General features: G+C 44.4%; 1 long non-coding RNA gene and 1 pseudogene across 3 annotated transcripts in view; both read right to left on the bottom strand.

The window, feature by feature from the left end:
- LOC139077467 (uncharacterized) overlaps positions 1–15,074 on the bottom strand; it is a 70,329-nt gene that overhangs the window by 33,304 nt on the left and 21,951 nt on the right. The window lies entirely within an intron of this gene.
- LOC139077465 (NADH dehydrogenase [ubiquinone] 1 beta subcomplex subunit 9 pseudogene) lies at positions 8,923–9,307 on the bottom strand (annotated as a pseudogene).

Genomic DNA, 15,074 nt, shown 5'->3' with positions numbered 1-15,074 from the left:
TGCAGTTGATTTTTCTATCATTTCCTGACACCAGTCATACCTTGAAGATTCAGTAACAACATAATGATAACGACAGAAAGGGGAGAGGAATTAACACAGGAGGCAAAGATGAATACTACGTTATGTGGGTTATGCCTGTCCCCAGAGAAGAAGCAATATTTGAATTCTGTTCCTATTAATTTAGCCAAAAAAACCCCACATAATTAACGATGGGGCTTAACTCTGTAGCTACAGCTAATCCTATCTAGAATTATTTCAGTGAACCAATGAAGCAACAATGGGCGCATGGCTTCCTTACTTGTGTCTCCTTGATACGGATGTTGAGTACAGTAAACATGTGGCATCTGGTTGCTTCAATTGTCCGTGGAGACCCCTGACATGTGGGAACACACAGTTTTGCCAGTCCAGCAAGACCAGCGCTGCCCAGCGGGGCCGAGCGGAGAGCCGACCACCCAGCTTCCGAAGCAGCTTTGTGTTTCTCAGTGGGTGGTCCAGCAGGCAGCAACCCACCGGAAAACACTTCTTTAAAAACTTTGTTTCTGTGTGAACATTGCCCAAAAAGAAAGCCAATCCCTAGCACCAGTAAAAGTAGTAATGAAAAGGTGAAGAGTTCTGAGAAAGTCATGGTTTTAGGAATTATAAATTGGGGTAAATTCAAGACAAGCATTTTGATCTCTATGGCAGCTCGGTTTTATTAATCCACGAGAAATGCAGATATTTGAAAAGAGAATTGAGAAGCCATTTCAGAATGTGTTTTCAGGCAGCTCAAACATTTCTCGCAGAGTAAGATACAAAACTTCAGTGAAAGTAAGAGCAGCGGTTAGCTGGCGGTAAGAGAACGTAAACAGGAAGCAGCAGCCTCTCGACATAAATATAATTGAGAAAGGCCCAGAAAATCTGGGTGAGTATTTATGGATCCTCTAATTTGGAGACACACAAAGATCTGTGATGGCTTTTGTAAAGGTCAAAAGGATCAGCTTTCCTTCTTGCAAGCACGGCCGGTGAGCAAACACACATCACTCTCCCTTTCATTTCAGCATCTCTCATGCTAAACACGACAAAAGGGTTCTGGAGGTTGGAAAATTCTGCACTCCCTGGAACAAGATCGTCTCGGGGGAGTGAGGTTGGTAAAAGCAGCTAGTGTGCCCAGCAGAGAAGCCCCTCCAACAGGGAGGGCTTCTGGTTCATCTTCCAAGGGCGCATCCTCTCTCGCATAGGCATCATCTGGCACCGCGTGTACACCCTCTCTCCCTCCTGATTCATTTATTGTTTGGCTCTTGGTTAACGATATCCAGATTTATGATGTTGACGGCTTTTCTTGTAACTATCAAATTCCTTTTGGCTAGAAGCCTGGTGTACCTGAATAATAACAGTAACTACCAAGTATTATGATTATTTAATTAATATTTACAGCATTATAGTATACTTTACAATATATATTACATATTATACTATATATATAATATCATACTATATATATTATGTTATGTATAATAGTTATACCATAGTAATAGTTATAGTATTCATGTTACAGTGCAACATTCCAACTTAATGGAATGTTAAAGACAATATATATGTCTTTTTCAAAGCAAATAATCCATAACCAATCTATAAATGAAAATTGGGGTGAGTTTATTCTGAGCCAAATGTGAGGACCGTATAGCCCTGGGGCCTTCCTTCCCCAAGGCTGGAAGGGCACCAAAGAAGTGGGGTGTACAAGTGGTTATATACCCTCAAAGAGCATGTTTCACATATAATTGAAATGTCCCAGGGGCTGGCCCCATGGCCAAGTGGTTAACTTCGCACGCTCCCTTCGGCAGCCCAGGGTTTCACCGGTTCGGATCCTGGGCGGAGACATGGCACCACTCATCAGGCCACGCTGAGGTGGCATCCCACATAGCACAACCAGAGGCACTCACAGCTAGAATATACAACTATGTACTGGGGGGCTTTGGAGAGAAGAAGAAGAAGAAAAAAAAAGAAGATTGGCAACGGCTGCTGGCTCAGGTGCCAACCTTTGAAAAAAAAAGAAATGTCCCTTGTACAATAGTCATGAGATTGTTCTGTCTGCACAGCGATTGATGGACACAGCAAGTAGGAGGTCAGCTGTCTCGGTGGACACAGCAGGTAGCAGGTCTGTTGTCTCTGAGCTGGGTGGTCACAGGTGAGCGCAGGAATCAATTCCTAGCCTAGTTTTCCTAGAAAAGATGCTTATCCTTAAGGAAATGCTAATGCAGTGGAAGTTGCACCTTTATCTTAAGGCCATTTGTTCTCGTCTTTGGGACACAGCAAATGCTTAAAGCAGATATACAATGCACGCTCAACAGCCATGTCAGGCCCTTTTGGAAAAGCAGAGTCAGGTCAAATTAGGTTTACACCAAATGGCTTCCTCGTATACTCCAATATATCTTATTGCTGCCGACTATTTGTCATCTTTTATCCTCACCACGCTGGGAGTTGGATAGAACTTAACAAAAAAAGGCCTGGGAAAAGTGGGCAACTCACTCAATTCTCATAGCTAGTGAGCGCTAAATTCATGCTTCAAACCAAATAGGAAGGAGTCTCTGTCAGGACTTGTTCCATCAGTAAGCTGCCTCTAATGGTGTACGTCTCATTAACAGTACTCTGTTACCTATCATTCATTAGACAGAGCATCAGCAGTTTTACAAAAGCTATTTACCAAGCTGAGCTAAAGGAGGGTTAACTGTACCACACCCACCCACCCACGCGTGTGCACACACACACACACACGCACACACAATCCCTTTATTCAGCTAGAGTCCTTCATGCTTTCAACCAAACACATCCATGCCTACTCCATGCCAGACACTGGTACACAAGTCAGGCATGGTCCCCGCCCTCTTAGAATTTCCACTTTCACTCCTGCTAATTCGCAGGTGTGATATCTTCTTCAAAAGGCATTCCTTGTCATCCCAGACTGAATTAGGTACCTCGCAATACACCCTGCACTTTTCCTTTCTAACACCCATCACTCTTTAGTTACTTGTTCAGTGTCCTTCGTCCCATTATCTTGTGATCTCCATGGGGACAAGATGGCTGTCCTGTTCTCTGCTAATTTCAGTGTCCTGCGTAGCACCTGGCACCTTAGAGAGACTTAGCAAATATTTGTTGAACAAATGGATGTGAACAAGCAGTGGGAGCAGGCTCTCTCACAGGGTACAGAAGGCGGTACCAGCCAATAATTAGCTGATTATCAGATTCTGTGCCACAGGGTGCTAACCTCTGCTTGACAGAAACCGGCAGCCTCTGAGTTCAAGCCTCCCTCCCATTGCACACACCTTTTGGTGTCTGCCTCACCGGTGAGGTCTGCTCAGGCCCGCCTAGCCTGGGAGCTGTACCAGTGAGTGGAAGCCTGCCCTGCAAAAAGTGCTAATTAATACTAAATGTCACTACCATCTCATAGCTCTTGCCCTGTGTACACCTATCGGAGCCAGGTGTCCCTTTGATCACAATCTCTAGCCCTGGGTTGAACCGCAAGAGAGTCAACATCACCTGAGACAAATGACAACACCCCCACTCCACCCCTCATTCTATGCGGTTGACCTGGAGATGGTGGCTTTCCTGTTGTGCCCTGTAGAAGAATGTCACACACCTACAGTAAGTGTGGTCTCCAAAAGAGATGGAAGATGGACATTCTGGCATCAGGCAGGCATAGGTGTGCTGGTTGCTCAGGCAGGGACCTGGAACTCAGAAAGGAAGCCTGGAGAAGGGCGGGGGGGGGGGGGGGGTGCAATATTGCCATGTATCTCTAATCTTCTCCCCTCAGACTCAGCGAGTTTCTGTAAGATGGAGGCAGCAAGCCAGGAGCAAGGGAGGCATAACCCCTGCAATTGCCTGTGGGCTGAAGATCAATCAGCTTTGTCTTGTGAATCAGATTATCTGGTTACCTGCTGCTGGATTCTTTGTTTTCCCTTTTCTTAGCTCTAGGCCTTTAGGGAAGTCTTATTTAATTGTTCCAAGTCACTGCAGTGCTGATGACTTCAGCTGTGCTTGTTCCTGAGCATAAAGGGACAGAGAAATCTCAGGGACATGGCAGGGCTGGGAAGTCCCTTCCTTTTCTCATGAAGATGCTCCCTCCCACAAAGGATATACGTCTTATTTTATAATGGGAGGTGGCTGGTTCTTTACAGCATCTAAACTGGCTGAGGAAGGCCCCTGACTCCAGACCTCAGATGGAGATGACCCAAAGCCCCCAGGGGTGGGCTCTGGAGAGCTAGTCCCCAGAGCTTAGAGTTGTTCTGCTAGTCACAGACCCCTATAGCCCTGGGTAATCTAGGGGCCCTGCCAGAGGAAGGTCACCACCTGGCAAGCAAAAGGACCCCAACTGCTGACTCAGGATCAGGAATATGGTCTACAAACTGCCTCCCACCCCAAGACCTCAAGGCTCAAAGCTACCCTTTCTTCCATAGAAGAGTTCCTCCCTCTTCTGTGTGGTGCAGTGCCCCCGACCCCCAATCCAGGGCACTTTTCTAGTCTCCACATGATTTGGATCTCTTCTTCCATTACTCTGAAAGAAAAGGACTCTAATGACAAGCCATAATCCCTCCCCCAAAAATCCCCGTGATTAAAAATGTTGGCGCTTTGTTCATGTGTGAATAGCTAATGTTCCACAGCCTCTTTCCTCTCTCCCACGTGCACTCACTTCCTCATTTTCCACCAGATATGTCTATCCTTCCTCAATCTGTAGTTGAAAGCTTGTGACCACTGCAGGCAGACGCTGTCATCCTCGGCTCTCATTCTGGGCCTCAAAGTTAATGCTCTGTTAGGGGCATTTAAAACCTCAGCAAGAGTTCATTTGCAGCGGTATGCTGGTAAACCCGCGTCGGGGGCTAGGGTGGCAGGTTGTGGGGCTGGTGGGTCACAATCCCTGATTTGTTGAGGTTACCAATTTCCATGGTACAAATACTCCCTCCTACCATGACCAATTTCCAATTGTCAATGGTTTAACAACCAGCTTGTAAAATTGCTGAATATTTGACAATTACTCTCACCAGCTGGTCTGAGCTGGCTCCAGCACACCAACTGGTTCCGGGGAGCATCCTTGCCCCCCACCCCTCACCCCTAAGATGTCTTGACAAAATGACCAATAGACCCAGTGGAAGTGAAGGGAGGGAGGGGCCCTCATGTGCCTTTTCTGCCCTCTGGCTCCCTTGGCTCAGAGTACTGGAAAGAGTATGGTCTTTAGGGAGTCAGGAAAGCACTAGGTTCAAATCCTCACATGACTTTGGGTAAGTTTCAGCTTCTAACTCTGCAAAGGAGTGATAAAACCTACCTGCGGGATCACTTTAAGGATGAAATGAGATGCCTAAATAAAATACCTAATATATAACAAGCTCTCAATAAATGTTCTTTCTTTTGCCCCCTACCCTTATCTTAAATTTTACTGTAGTCCAGATCATTATTTTCCAAAGGGTCCAACAGGGGGAGCCCAAACTCAACAGTCAGGGTGGGGGCAGGGAATTCAACCCAATTCTCACCACAGTCTTGGCTTTAATTTCAAAAGCTTTGAGGAACACTGCTCTTTTTTCTCTTCAGGACTTTTCCTTGTCCTCATTCCAAAAGAGGTGAGTCCATCAAAATGTTCTATAACTGGGGTTTATGCCACCTGGCTTCATTCTCCTCTGAGATGGCAAGCTATACCCAGAATCAAAAACCACAGTGCACAAAGAGGGACATTACATCAGGATTAGAGCAGGGGCTTCGGGCTTCATCAGGGCTGTGCTTCACACAGTGCGAAGCGCAAAAAGCTCTCTGTGCACCCAAATGCCTCCCGTATCAAACCAGGTCCCATAATGAATGGTTACACCAAACACTAATGGGGATTTATGGTAAAATTGTACAGCAGGATGCTGTGGTCAGATATCTAGAGAACTTTCCAACTATAAAACCACAACAGGAGGAGGCGGAGTCTTTGTCTCTGAGGCTAGGGGAGAGTAGACAGGGGTGGGGAGTCAGAAGCAGAAGGAACATGAGGCTTACTAGACTCGAGAAGTTTGAGAAGTTTGTTCCCAAACGATGGAATCATTGGGATGATACAAAGAGAGGCAGCAAATGAAACTTCGAGGAAATCTGCTTTCTTTTGGTAACCTGAGAACATTTCAGAGCATAAAAACTCTTAATTAGAAATGAATGAGGTCTGGCCCCGTGGCCGAGTGGTTAAGCTTGCAGCTCTGCTTTGGCAGCCCAGGGTTTCATGGGTTCAGATCCTGGGTGTGGACATGGCACCACTCATCAGGTCATATTGAGGCAGCATCCCACATGCCACAACCAGAAGGACCCACAGCTAGAATATACAACTACGTACTGGGGGTCTTTGGGGAGAAGAAGAAGAAGAAAAAAAAGAAAGATGAATGAAAAGCCTTGGGTTTGAACCATGTCTGTCCTCTTTCCAGCTGTCTGACCTACACAAGTTATTTAACCTCTCTGAGTCTCAGTCACTTATATATTCATTCACTCTGCCTATATTTATTAAGCATCCTGAATGTGTCAGGCATGGGGCTAAGTAAATCCTAAAGAAACAATGGTGAGCAAAACCAGGCACAGTCCTTTTTCTCATGGAGCTTACAATCTATTCATCTGTAAAAACGCCTATGAATGCTGGGACAACTGGATATCCACATGCAAAAGAATGGAGTTGGATCCCTACCTCACACCATATACAAAAATTAACTCAAAATGGATCAACAACCTAAAGGTAAGAGCTAAAACTATTAAACTCTTGAAAGAAAACACAGGCATAAATCTTTGTGACCAAGGAATAGGTAATGATTTCTTGGATACGTCACCAAATACACAAGTAACAACAACAAAAAATAGATAAATTGGACTTCATAAAAATTTAAAACTGTTGTGTTTCAAAGAACACCAACCAGAAAATGAAAAGCTGACCCACAGAATGGGATAAAATATTTGTAAATCACATATCTGTTAAGGGGCTTGTAGTATCTAGAATATATAGAGAACTCTTACAACTCAGGAATCAAAAGACAAATAACCCAATTTAAAAACGGGTAAAGGATCTGAATAAACATTTCTCCAAAGATATTCAAATGGCCAATAAGCACATAAGAAGATATTCAACATCATTAGCCATCAGGGAAATATAAATCTAAACCACAATGAGATACCACTTCATACCCACTAAAGTGGTTAGAATCAAAAAGAAAGCTTGGAGAAACTGGAACTCTTATACACTGCTGCAGAAATGTCAAATGGGGCAGTCACTTTTGAAAACAGCCTGGCAGTTCCTCAAAAGGTTGAACAGTTATCATATGACCTGGAAATTCCACTCCTCCTTATGCACACAAGAGAAATGAAAACATACCCACACACATTGTCCTACGTGAATGTTCACACCAGCCTTATTCATAATAGCCAAAACATAGAAACAATGCAAATATCCACCAATTGATGAATGGATAAAGAAAACGTGGTATATATATCCACACAATGGAATAGTATTTGGCAATAAAAAGTGATGAAGTATTGATGCATGCTACAATGTAGATGGATCTTGAAAACACTATGCCACGAAGCCAGACACAAAATGCCACGTATTGTGTGATTTCATTTATATGAAACATCCGGAATAGACCAATCTATAGATACTGGTTGCCTAAGACTGAATAGGGGATGGATCTGAGGGGAAATTGGGAGTGACTGTTAATGGGTATGGGGTTTCCTTCCGAGGTGATAAAAATGCTCTAAAATTGATTGTGGTGTTGGTTGCACAATTCCATGAGTATACTAAAAACCATTCAATTTTACACTTTAAAAGGGAGAATTGTATGGTATGTGAATTATATCTCAATACTGCTATTATTTAAAATAAAGGCATAACTTGAACAGATACATGCACATCCACCTTCATAGCAGCATTATTCACAATAGACAAAAGGGAGAAGCAACCTGAGTGTCCATCAGTGGATGAATGGATAAACAACATGGTATATACATACAATGGAATACTATTCAGCCTTAAAAAGGAAGAAAATTCTGACACATGCTACAATGTGAATGAACCTCAAAGACACTATGCTAAGTGAAATAAAAGCTAGTCACAAAATGACAAATATTGTATGATTCCACCTACATGGGATACTCGGCGTAGTTAAATTCATAAAGGCAGAAAGTAGAATGGTGCTTGCCAGGGGCCGAAGGGAAGAGGGAATGGAAAGATACTGTTCACTGGCTACAGAATTTCAGTTGGGGAAGATAAAAAAAGCTCTGGAGATGGATGGTGGTGATGGTTGCACAACAATGTGAATTTCTTCTTCTTTTTTTTTTCTTTTTAAAGATTTTATTTTTCCTTTTTTCCCCCCAAAGCCCTCTGGTACATAGTTGTCTATTTTTAGTTGTGGGTCCTTCTAGTTGTGGCATGTGGGAAGCCGCCTCAGCATGGCTGGATGAGTGGTGCCATGTCCATGCCCAGGATCCAAACCGGCGAACCCCTGGGCCGCCAAAGCAGAGCACACGACCTTAACCACTAGGGCACGGGGTTGGCCCCCAATGTGAGTGTTCTTTTTTTTTTTTAAAAGATTTTATTTTTTTCCTTTTTCTCCCCAAAGCCCCCCCGTACATAGTTGTATATTCTTCACTGTGGGTCCTTCTAGTTTTGGCATATGGGATGCTGCCTCAGCGTGGTTTGATGAGCAGTGCCATGTCCGCGCCCAGGATTCGAACCAACGAAACACTGGGCCACCTGCAGCAGAGTGCGCGAACTTAACCACTTAGCCACGGGGCCAGCCCCTGTGAGTGTTCTTAATGCCACTGAATTGTACACTTAAAAATGGTTAAAATGGTAAAATTTTTCCTAGTTATTTTTAATACAACAAGTATACGTATTTCTGTAACTTACTTCCTTGCAAGCATGAATGGTGAAGGGTCTTCCTCTCTCTTTCTCTACAGGGGCCCCTCCTGGGGCCTGGTCACAATATGCCACCACAGTGGGGCAAATCACCTTCATTTCAGGCAGGGGCAAAGCTTCAGTATGAGGACCACCAGGCAGTTGTCCCCCCAGAGCTGTCTCTCACTCCATAGTTACTTCCACTGCTCTCTCAGCAAAGAAATCAGGATACATGGTCCTCTCAGAAGGATGCCAGTCATCTAAGCACCGTGCAGAGCCTTGGAACACTCATCTCCCTCTGAAGAGGTGCCCTCAGGAGAGTCACGGAAGACACACGGCCATGGATGCTGATCGCCAGAACTCTTCCTCTGGCTCCTTCAGCGGTTGGGTAGCCTTTACCAAATCCCTTTCATTCTTATGTTCTTCAAACCAGGTTCTCATCACGTAAGCAAAGGACCAGTATTTGTCCCTGTGGATACACCAAGACTTGAAGTGGCATGGCACACTCTTAGAAAGCTGTAACACCTTCTGCTGGTGGGTCAGGTAGACCAGAATGCCATGATGGCCTACTCACCTTCAACAGCCAGAGGGGCTGCCCAAAATGGTAAATCTTATGGTATGTATATTTTACCGCAATTAAAAATAAATAAATAAAGGCATAATAGTAGTTCTTACCCCACAGGGTCATTGTGAGAATTAAATGAGATGCATATAGGCCGAAGGAATGATTAAAATGAGAGGTAGCATTTATGAACCAGGCCTGGGGAGTAGGGTTGGAGATGGGATGAGGAGGGGAGAGGGGCACTTTAACTTTCCACTTTGATTCATTTATCTGTGGCTTAGATTTTTTTGCAAGTAGTGTATTTTTATAGCTTAAAAGAGTGAAGAAACGAGGGCTGCTCATATTCCTGTTTCCGATTTGTTCAAGACTTAGCGTCCACAGAGAACAGCACGAGGGTTGGGATCAACATTCTATTCTTGGCCTATGTTGACCTTCTATGTTTGTATCTTTATGTGTAATTTTTTCCAGATTTCCTCAGCTTTGCTTACCTTTTCCCCTCTCCCCTCTCAATTTACTTAAGTCTGTTAGTCACAAAATGTTAAACCTCCCAGTGTGATCGCTGGATCCTCCCCTCTTGCCCCAGAAAGGACCCCAGACCGCAGACACAGGGGCTCCCCGCTCATCCCTAGCTATTGTCCGCTGACCTCCTCTTCCTCAGTTTTACCTCCTTCCCTAGAGCGAGACCTTCCCTGAGATCTGATTTTCAATCTCTCACTTTGCAAATTGAGAGGTCTGCTCCCAGGAGGCCAGAGATGGCTGGGCGCCCAGCCGGAAGTCTGTTTCCTGGGCGGGAGAACGCTGGCGGAAATCCAGATGGCTGACGTCACCTGGTCCAGATGGCGGAAGCCATTGCCCAAGCACAGGAAATCGATGCCAACGACACAGTTCTCTGTGACTCTTTCTCTCAATTCAGAAAAGCCTTTTCCTAGACAGGAGGCAGCTGAGCAGGAGTGGAAAGTGCCCTGGCTTTTGAACCACACAACGTGTTGAGCATGAGGCTGGCTGCAGCGTCGACTGACAAGTGAACGTGGGACCTGACACTGGACTCTGGGTCAGAAGACGCAAGTCTGAGACAGAGCTCTGCCACCTAACTTCTGACCTTTGACAAATCATTTGATTTCCTACAGTTGGTTTTCTTAGCTATGAGTAATAATATCTTCCTCACGGAAGCTATTGTTGCAAGGCTGGAGTGAAGTCATCCATGTGAAAGATTTCATAAACTTGAAGCAGGATGCCAGTGTGAAGTTCTGCCTCTGAGAGAGCCCTTCTGAGAAAGCAGACCCCAAGGAGGAGGCCTGATGGAGACCAGTTACAGGCTGATCCAGGAGCCATGTAGCCTGTACTGGAATGTGGTGTGCTGCTTACTAGCTCTGCGGCTGGGACGCATAACTTCACCTCTCTGTGCTCAACCACCTCTCTGTCAAATGCGGATGACAAGAATACCCTCCTCACAGGGTTGTCAGGAGGGTGAAGTAGTTACTCCACACAGATCAAATAGAACAGTGCCCAGCTCAGGGTAGCTCTCATTAGCCTTGGCTGGAATGATTATTCCAAAACCAAGTTGTGCACTTGCAGGCCCTGGGCTGGACATGCAGCCCAATCCCAAGAGATCTCACAAAAAGAGATTCTGCCCCAATCCACTGTCCACACAGCAGGCAGAACAATTCAGCTAAAATCTGATCGTGTCACTTCTCTGCTTAACTGACCAAATCTGCCCTAGGCCATCTATTGAAAGGCATCAAGCCTTTGTGACAGGCCCTTGAGTCCTTCTCCAGCCTCATCTCCCGATGCTCGATGCTCACCGTCTCTCTGTGAGGCTCCAGCAACCTCAAACTTCCTGCAACTTCTCATCTCCACCACCTGGCTCCCGTTGCCCCTCTGCCCAGCATGCGCTCACCCACCCTGCCTTTGCTAACTCCTAATTATCCTTCAAGACTCTTAGACTCGTGTCTTCCAGAAAGCCCTTTCTCAATCTCCCAAGCAGGGCTTGGTTCCCCTTCTCCTCCTATATTCCTTGTGGGCACCTCCAGCATTGCACAGGCCAAATTGTATCCTAACTCTCCATGTAACCGTTTCACACCAGACTGGGGGATCCCTGAAGGCAGAGACCAGCACTGGGTCTTGCCAGGCGCACAGTAAGTGCTCAGTAAACATTGGGTGGAAAGACTGATGAATGGATGACCAGGGATGAATAAAGCCCAAGCTTGTTTGTTCAGCTGTCATAACAGATGATGTTGCTTGCCTGGGGCTGGGGTGAACATCTCAGACAGATACAGCTTCCGTTGATCTCAAGCAGGCATTTTTCTTTTTTTCCTTTTTTTTTTTTTTTTGTGGGGGGAAGATTAGCCCTGAGCTAACATCTGCTGCCAATCCTCCTCTTTTTGCTGAGGAAGACTGGCCCGGAGCTAACATCCATGCCCATCTTCCTCCACTTTATATGTGGGACGCCTACCACAGCTTGGCTTGCCAAGTGGTGCCATGTCTGCACCTGGGATCTGAACCGGCGAACCCCGGGCTGCCGAAGCTGAGCGTGCAAACTTAACAGCTGCACCACCAGGCTGGCCCCAGGAATTTTTCTTAGAATCATCTCTGTCAGCATTCTCTGTACCTCTTTCCTCCCCGTTTTTATACTTTGTCTCTCCTTCCTTATCACTTTGTTTCTCTTCCTTGCTCTGTCATATTTCTGTATCTTTTGTTGCTTTGTATCCTTTTCTCTTCCTCTTTCTTTTGTGGTTGAGTGGTTATCTGTCTGTTCTCTTGCCTCTTATCAAGATTTCTGTGCTGGTAAGAGTTTTCCTGGATTTATGACTCCTTAGAAAGAAAGAAGGAGATTTTGAAAGGAAGGAAATCACCTTTATTATGTACCTAGAAGTTCCATACATTTTATCTCATACAGTCTTGGTAATATCTATAAAATGACATATCATCCAAGCAGCTAGGTTCTGCTTCTGTAACTAACAACCCCAAAATCTCAATGGCTCTATGCAACTGAGATTTATCTATTGCTCCTGCTATGTATCAATGGCGGATCGGCTGAGGCTCTGCTCTGGGCCATCGTTGTCCTCACTCCAGGACCCAGGTTGACAGAGCAGCCACTATCTAGAACACTACCAGTTGCTATAGTAGAAGGAGGAGAGAATGTGGAAAAGCACATACTAGTTTTTAAAACTTCCATGTAGCAGGGACACATTTTAATTGGCCAAAGTAAGTCACCCATGCCTGGGTTAACTGGCAAGAGTTAAATAGGGTGGCAAAGTACAATCTTCCTAGGTACCTGGAAGGAGAGAGAGAAACTCAAATAGTGGTGAACAGGCCTGATAACCACAGTGGATATTACTGTTCACACTTTACAGACGAGGTGGCTGAGACTCAAAAAGGTTATAGAGTTTGTTCAAGGTCATGCAGTAAATGTCAGAGAGGGAGCTGAACCCAGGCCTTTTGATTCCTGGGATGGTGCCTCTCCCACATCACTGGATTTTAAGGTTGCCTAGACCTTTTCTGCCATTTCTACCAAGTTTTTGGACCCTGATATGAAGCATGGTTTGCTGGCACACCGGAAGCAAAGTGATAAGAAATCCAGCTTTGTTCACCAACCTTTGCATCACATCTGGTGAGGGGCATTGGAATCTCTCTCCAAGGTGGGGTTTTTGGAGACTTCCAATTTCCAAGACAAAAACGAGTAGGTTACAAAACTTAGAGCACAGTCATTAGAAATCTTCCAGGCAAAACAAATCTTTGGTGATGGAAGTCAGACCAGCAGTTATTGCAGAGCGGATAGGGAAGGGGGTGCAGCATATTGACCAGATAGGGGCTCAAGGGGACCTTCTGGGCTGATGTTGGTTAAATGAGTGAATACAAACGTAAAAATTCATCGAGCTTCACACTTAAGATTTGTACACTTTTCCGTATATCAGCTCTATCTCAATAAAAATGAATAATACAAAAGAAATATTCTTCATCACAATAAAAAATATTTACTGTGCCAAAGATCCTGTTAAGAGAATGAAAAGACAAGGTACAAAGTGGAAGAAAATATTTGCCAATCACATATCCAACAAAGGATGTGTATCCAGAATATATAAAGAACTCTCAAAATTCAATAGCAAGAAAACAGACAACCCAATTTGAAAATGGGCAAAAACCTTGAATAGATACTTCACCAAAGAGGATATAAGGAAGGCAAATAAGCACATCATTATTGACCATTAGGAAAATGCAAATTAAAACCACAATGAATTACTACTACAGATCTATTAGAAGAGCTAAAATAAAAAATTTTGGCAAGTGTTGGTGAGAATGCAGAGAAACAGGAACTCTTGTACGTTACCCGTAGAATGAATGCAAAATCACACTCTAGAACACGGTTTGGCAATTTCTTATAAAGTTAGTACACTTACCATATAACTAAACAATCCCCTAGGTATTTATCTGAGAGAAATTAAGTCACATTCATACATAAACCTATATGCTAAATGTTCATGAGAGCTTCATTTGTAATTACCAAAAACTGGGTTAAAATGGGTAAATGCATAACTTGGTTTATCCACACTATGGAATACTAGCCAGAAACAAAAAGAAACAAATTATCAATAGATGCAACAACCTGGATGAATTTTAAAGGCATTATCCTGGGTGAAAAAAATCAGGTCTCAAAAGGTTACATGTTATATGATTGCATTTATGTGACATTTTTGAAAAGACAAAACTATAGTGACAGAGCATAGATCAGAATAGCAGGGGTTGGTGGGAGGTGGGTAGGAGGATGTGACCACAAAAGGATAGCATGAGGGAGTTCTGTTGGGACAGTAGAACTGTTATCTTGATTGTGGTGGCAATTACATGAATTTTTACATGTGTCAAAATTCATAGAACTGTACAGTGAAAAAAAGTCAATTTTACTGTATTTTTTAATTAAAAACATACTTTTCAATTAAAAGGAAACCCTCTAGCCCCTGAAACAGAACAGAGGAGAGTTCAAGAATAGGAGTCAAAAAATTAGATGCCCTGAAAAAGGCACCCCGACTCCCTCCCCTTGACCCCATCCCGGAGCTCTGGGTTCTCCTGGGCCCTCTACACTTCACACTCCCCCTCCTTGTTCTCCTGCTAGGCTCACATGACCCACACATCTCCTCCTTTAGACTCCTAGTCTGGAGGCCAAGGAACCTAGTCTGCTTTGTTCACGACTATATCTTCAGTGCCTGGATTCAGGTATGAGGCGGGTGTTCATTGACAGAGTGAAGGAATGTTCCAGCTCCAGCCCTGATTCATCCTGGCACACATCACAGGCTAGTCTCTATTTGGCCTCCTCTCCAGCTGCCGACTGGACACACCACAGCTGGAAGTCATCACTGGCCCCCCTTTCAGATCCCAGGTCTGGATCACAAGCTCACCCCTCCTGGAAAGCAGAGTCTCCAGCTGTCCCGTAGTTTGCAATATGAAGATATCAGCAATCTGATGATTTATTGATGCTGTCATTTTAATTGTCAAAGTACATTTTTATTGCCAAAACAACATCTGTTCAATGGTTTTTTGGGTTTTTTTCCAAAGATTTTATTTTTTCCTTTTTCTCCGCAAAGCCCCCCAGTACATAGTTGTATGTTCTTCGTTGTGGGTCCTTCTAGTTGTGGCATGCGGGACGCTGCCTCA

Source organism: Equus przewalskii, chromosome 19, assembly GCF_037783145.1.
Source record: "Equus przewalskii isolate Varuska chromosome 19, EquPr2, whole genome shotgun sequence".
In the NCBI taxonomy this organism is placed as follows: Eukaryota; Metazoa; Chordata; class Mammalia; order Perissodactyla; family Equidae; genus Equus; species Equus przewalskii.
This window is presented reverse-complemented; position numbering and strand designations above follow the sequence as displayed.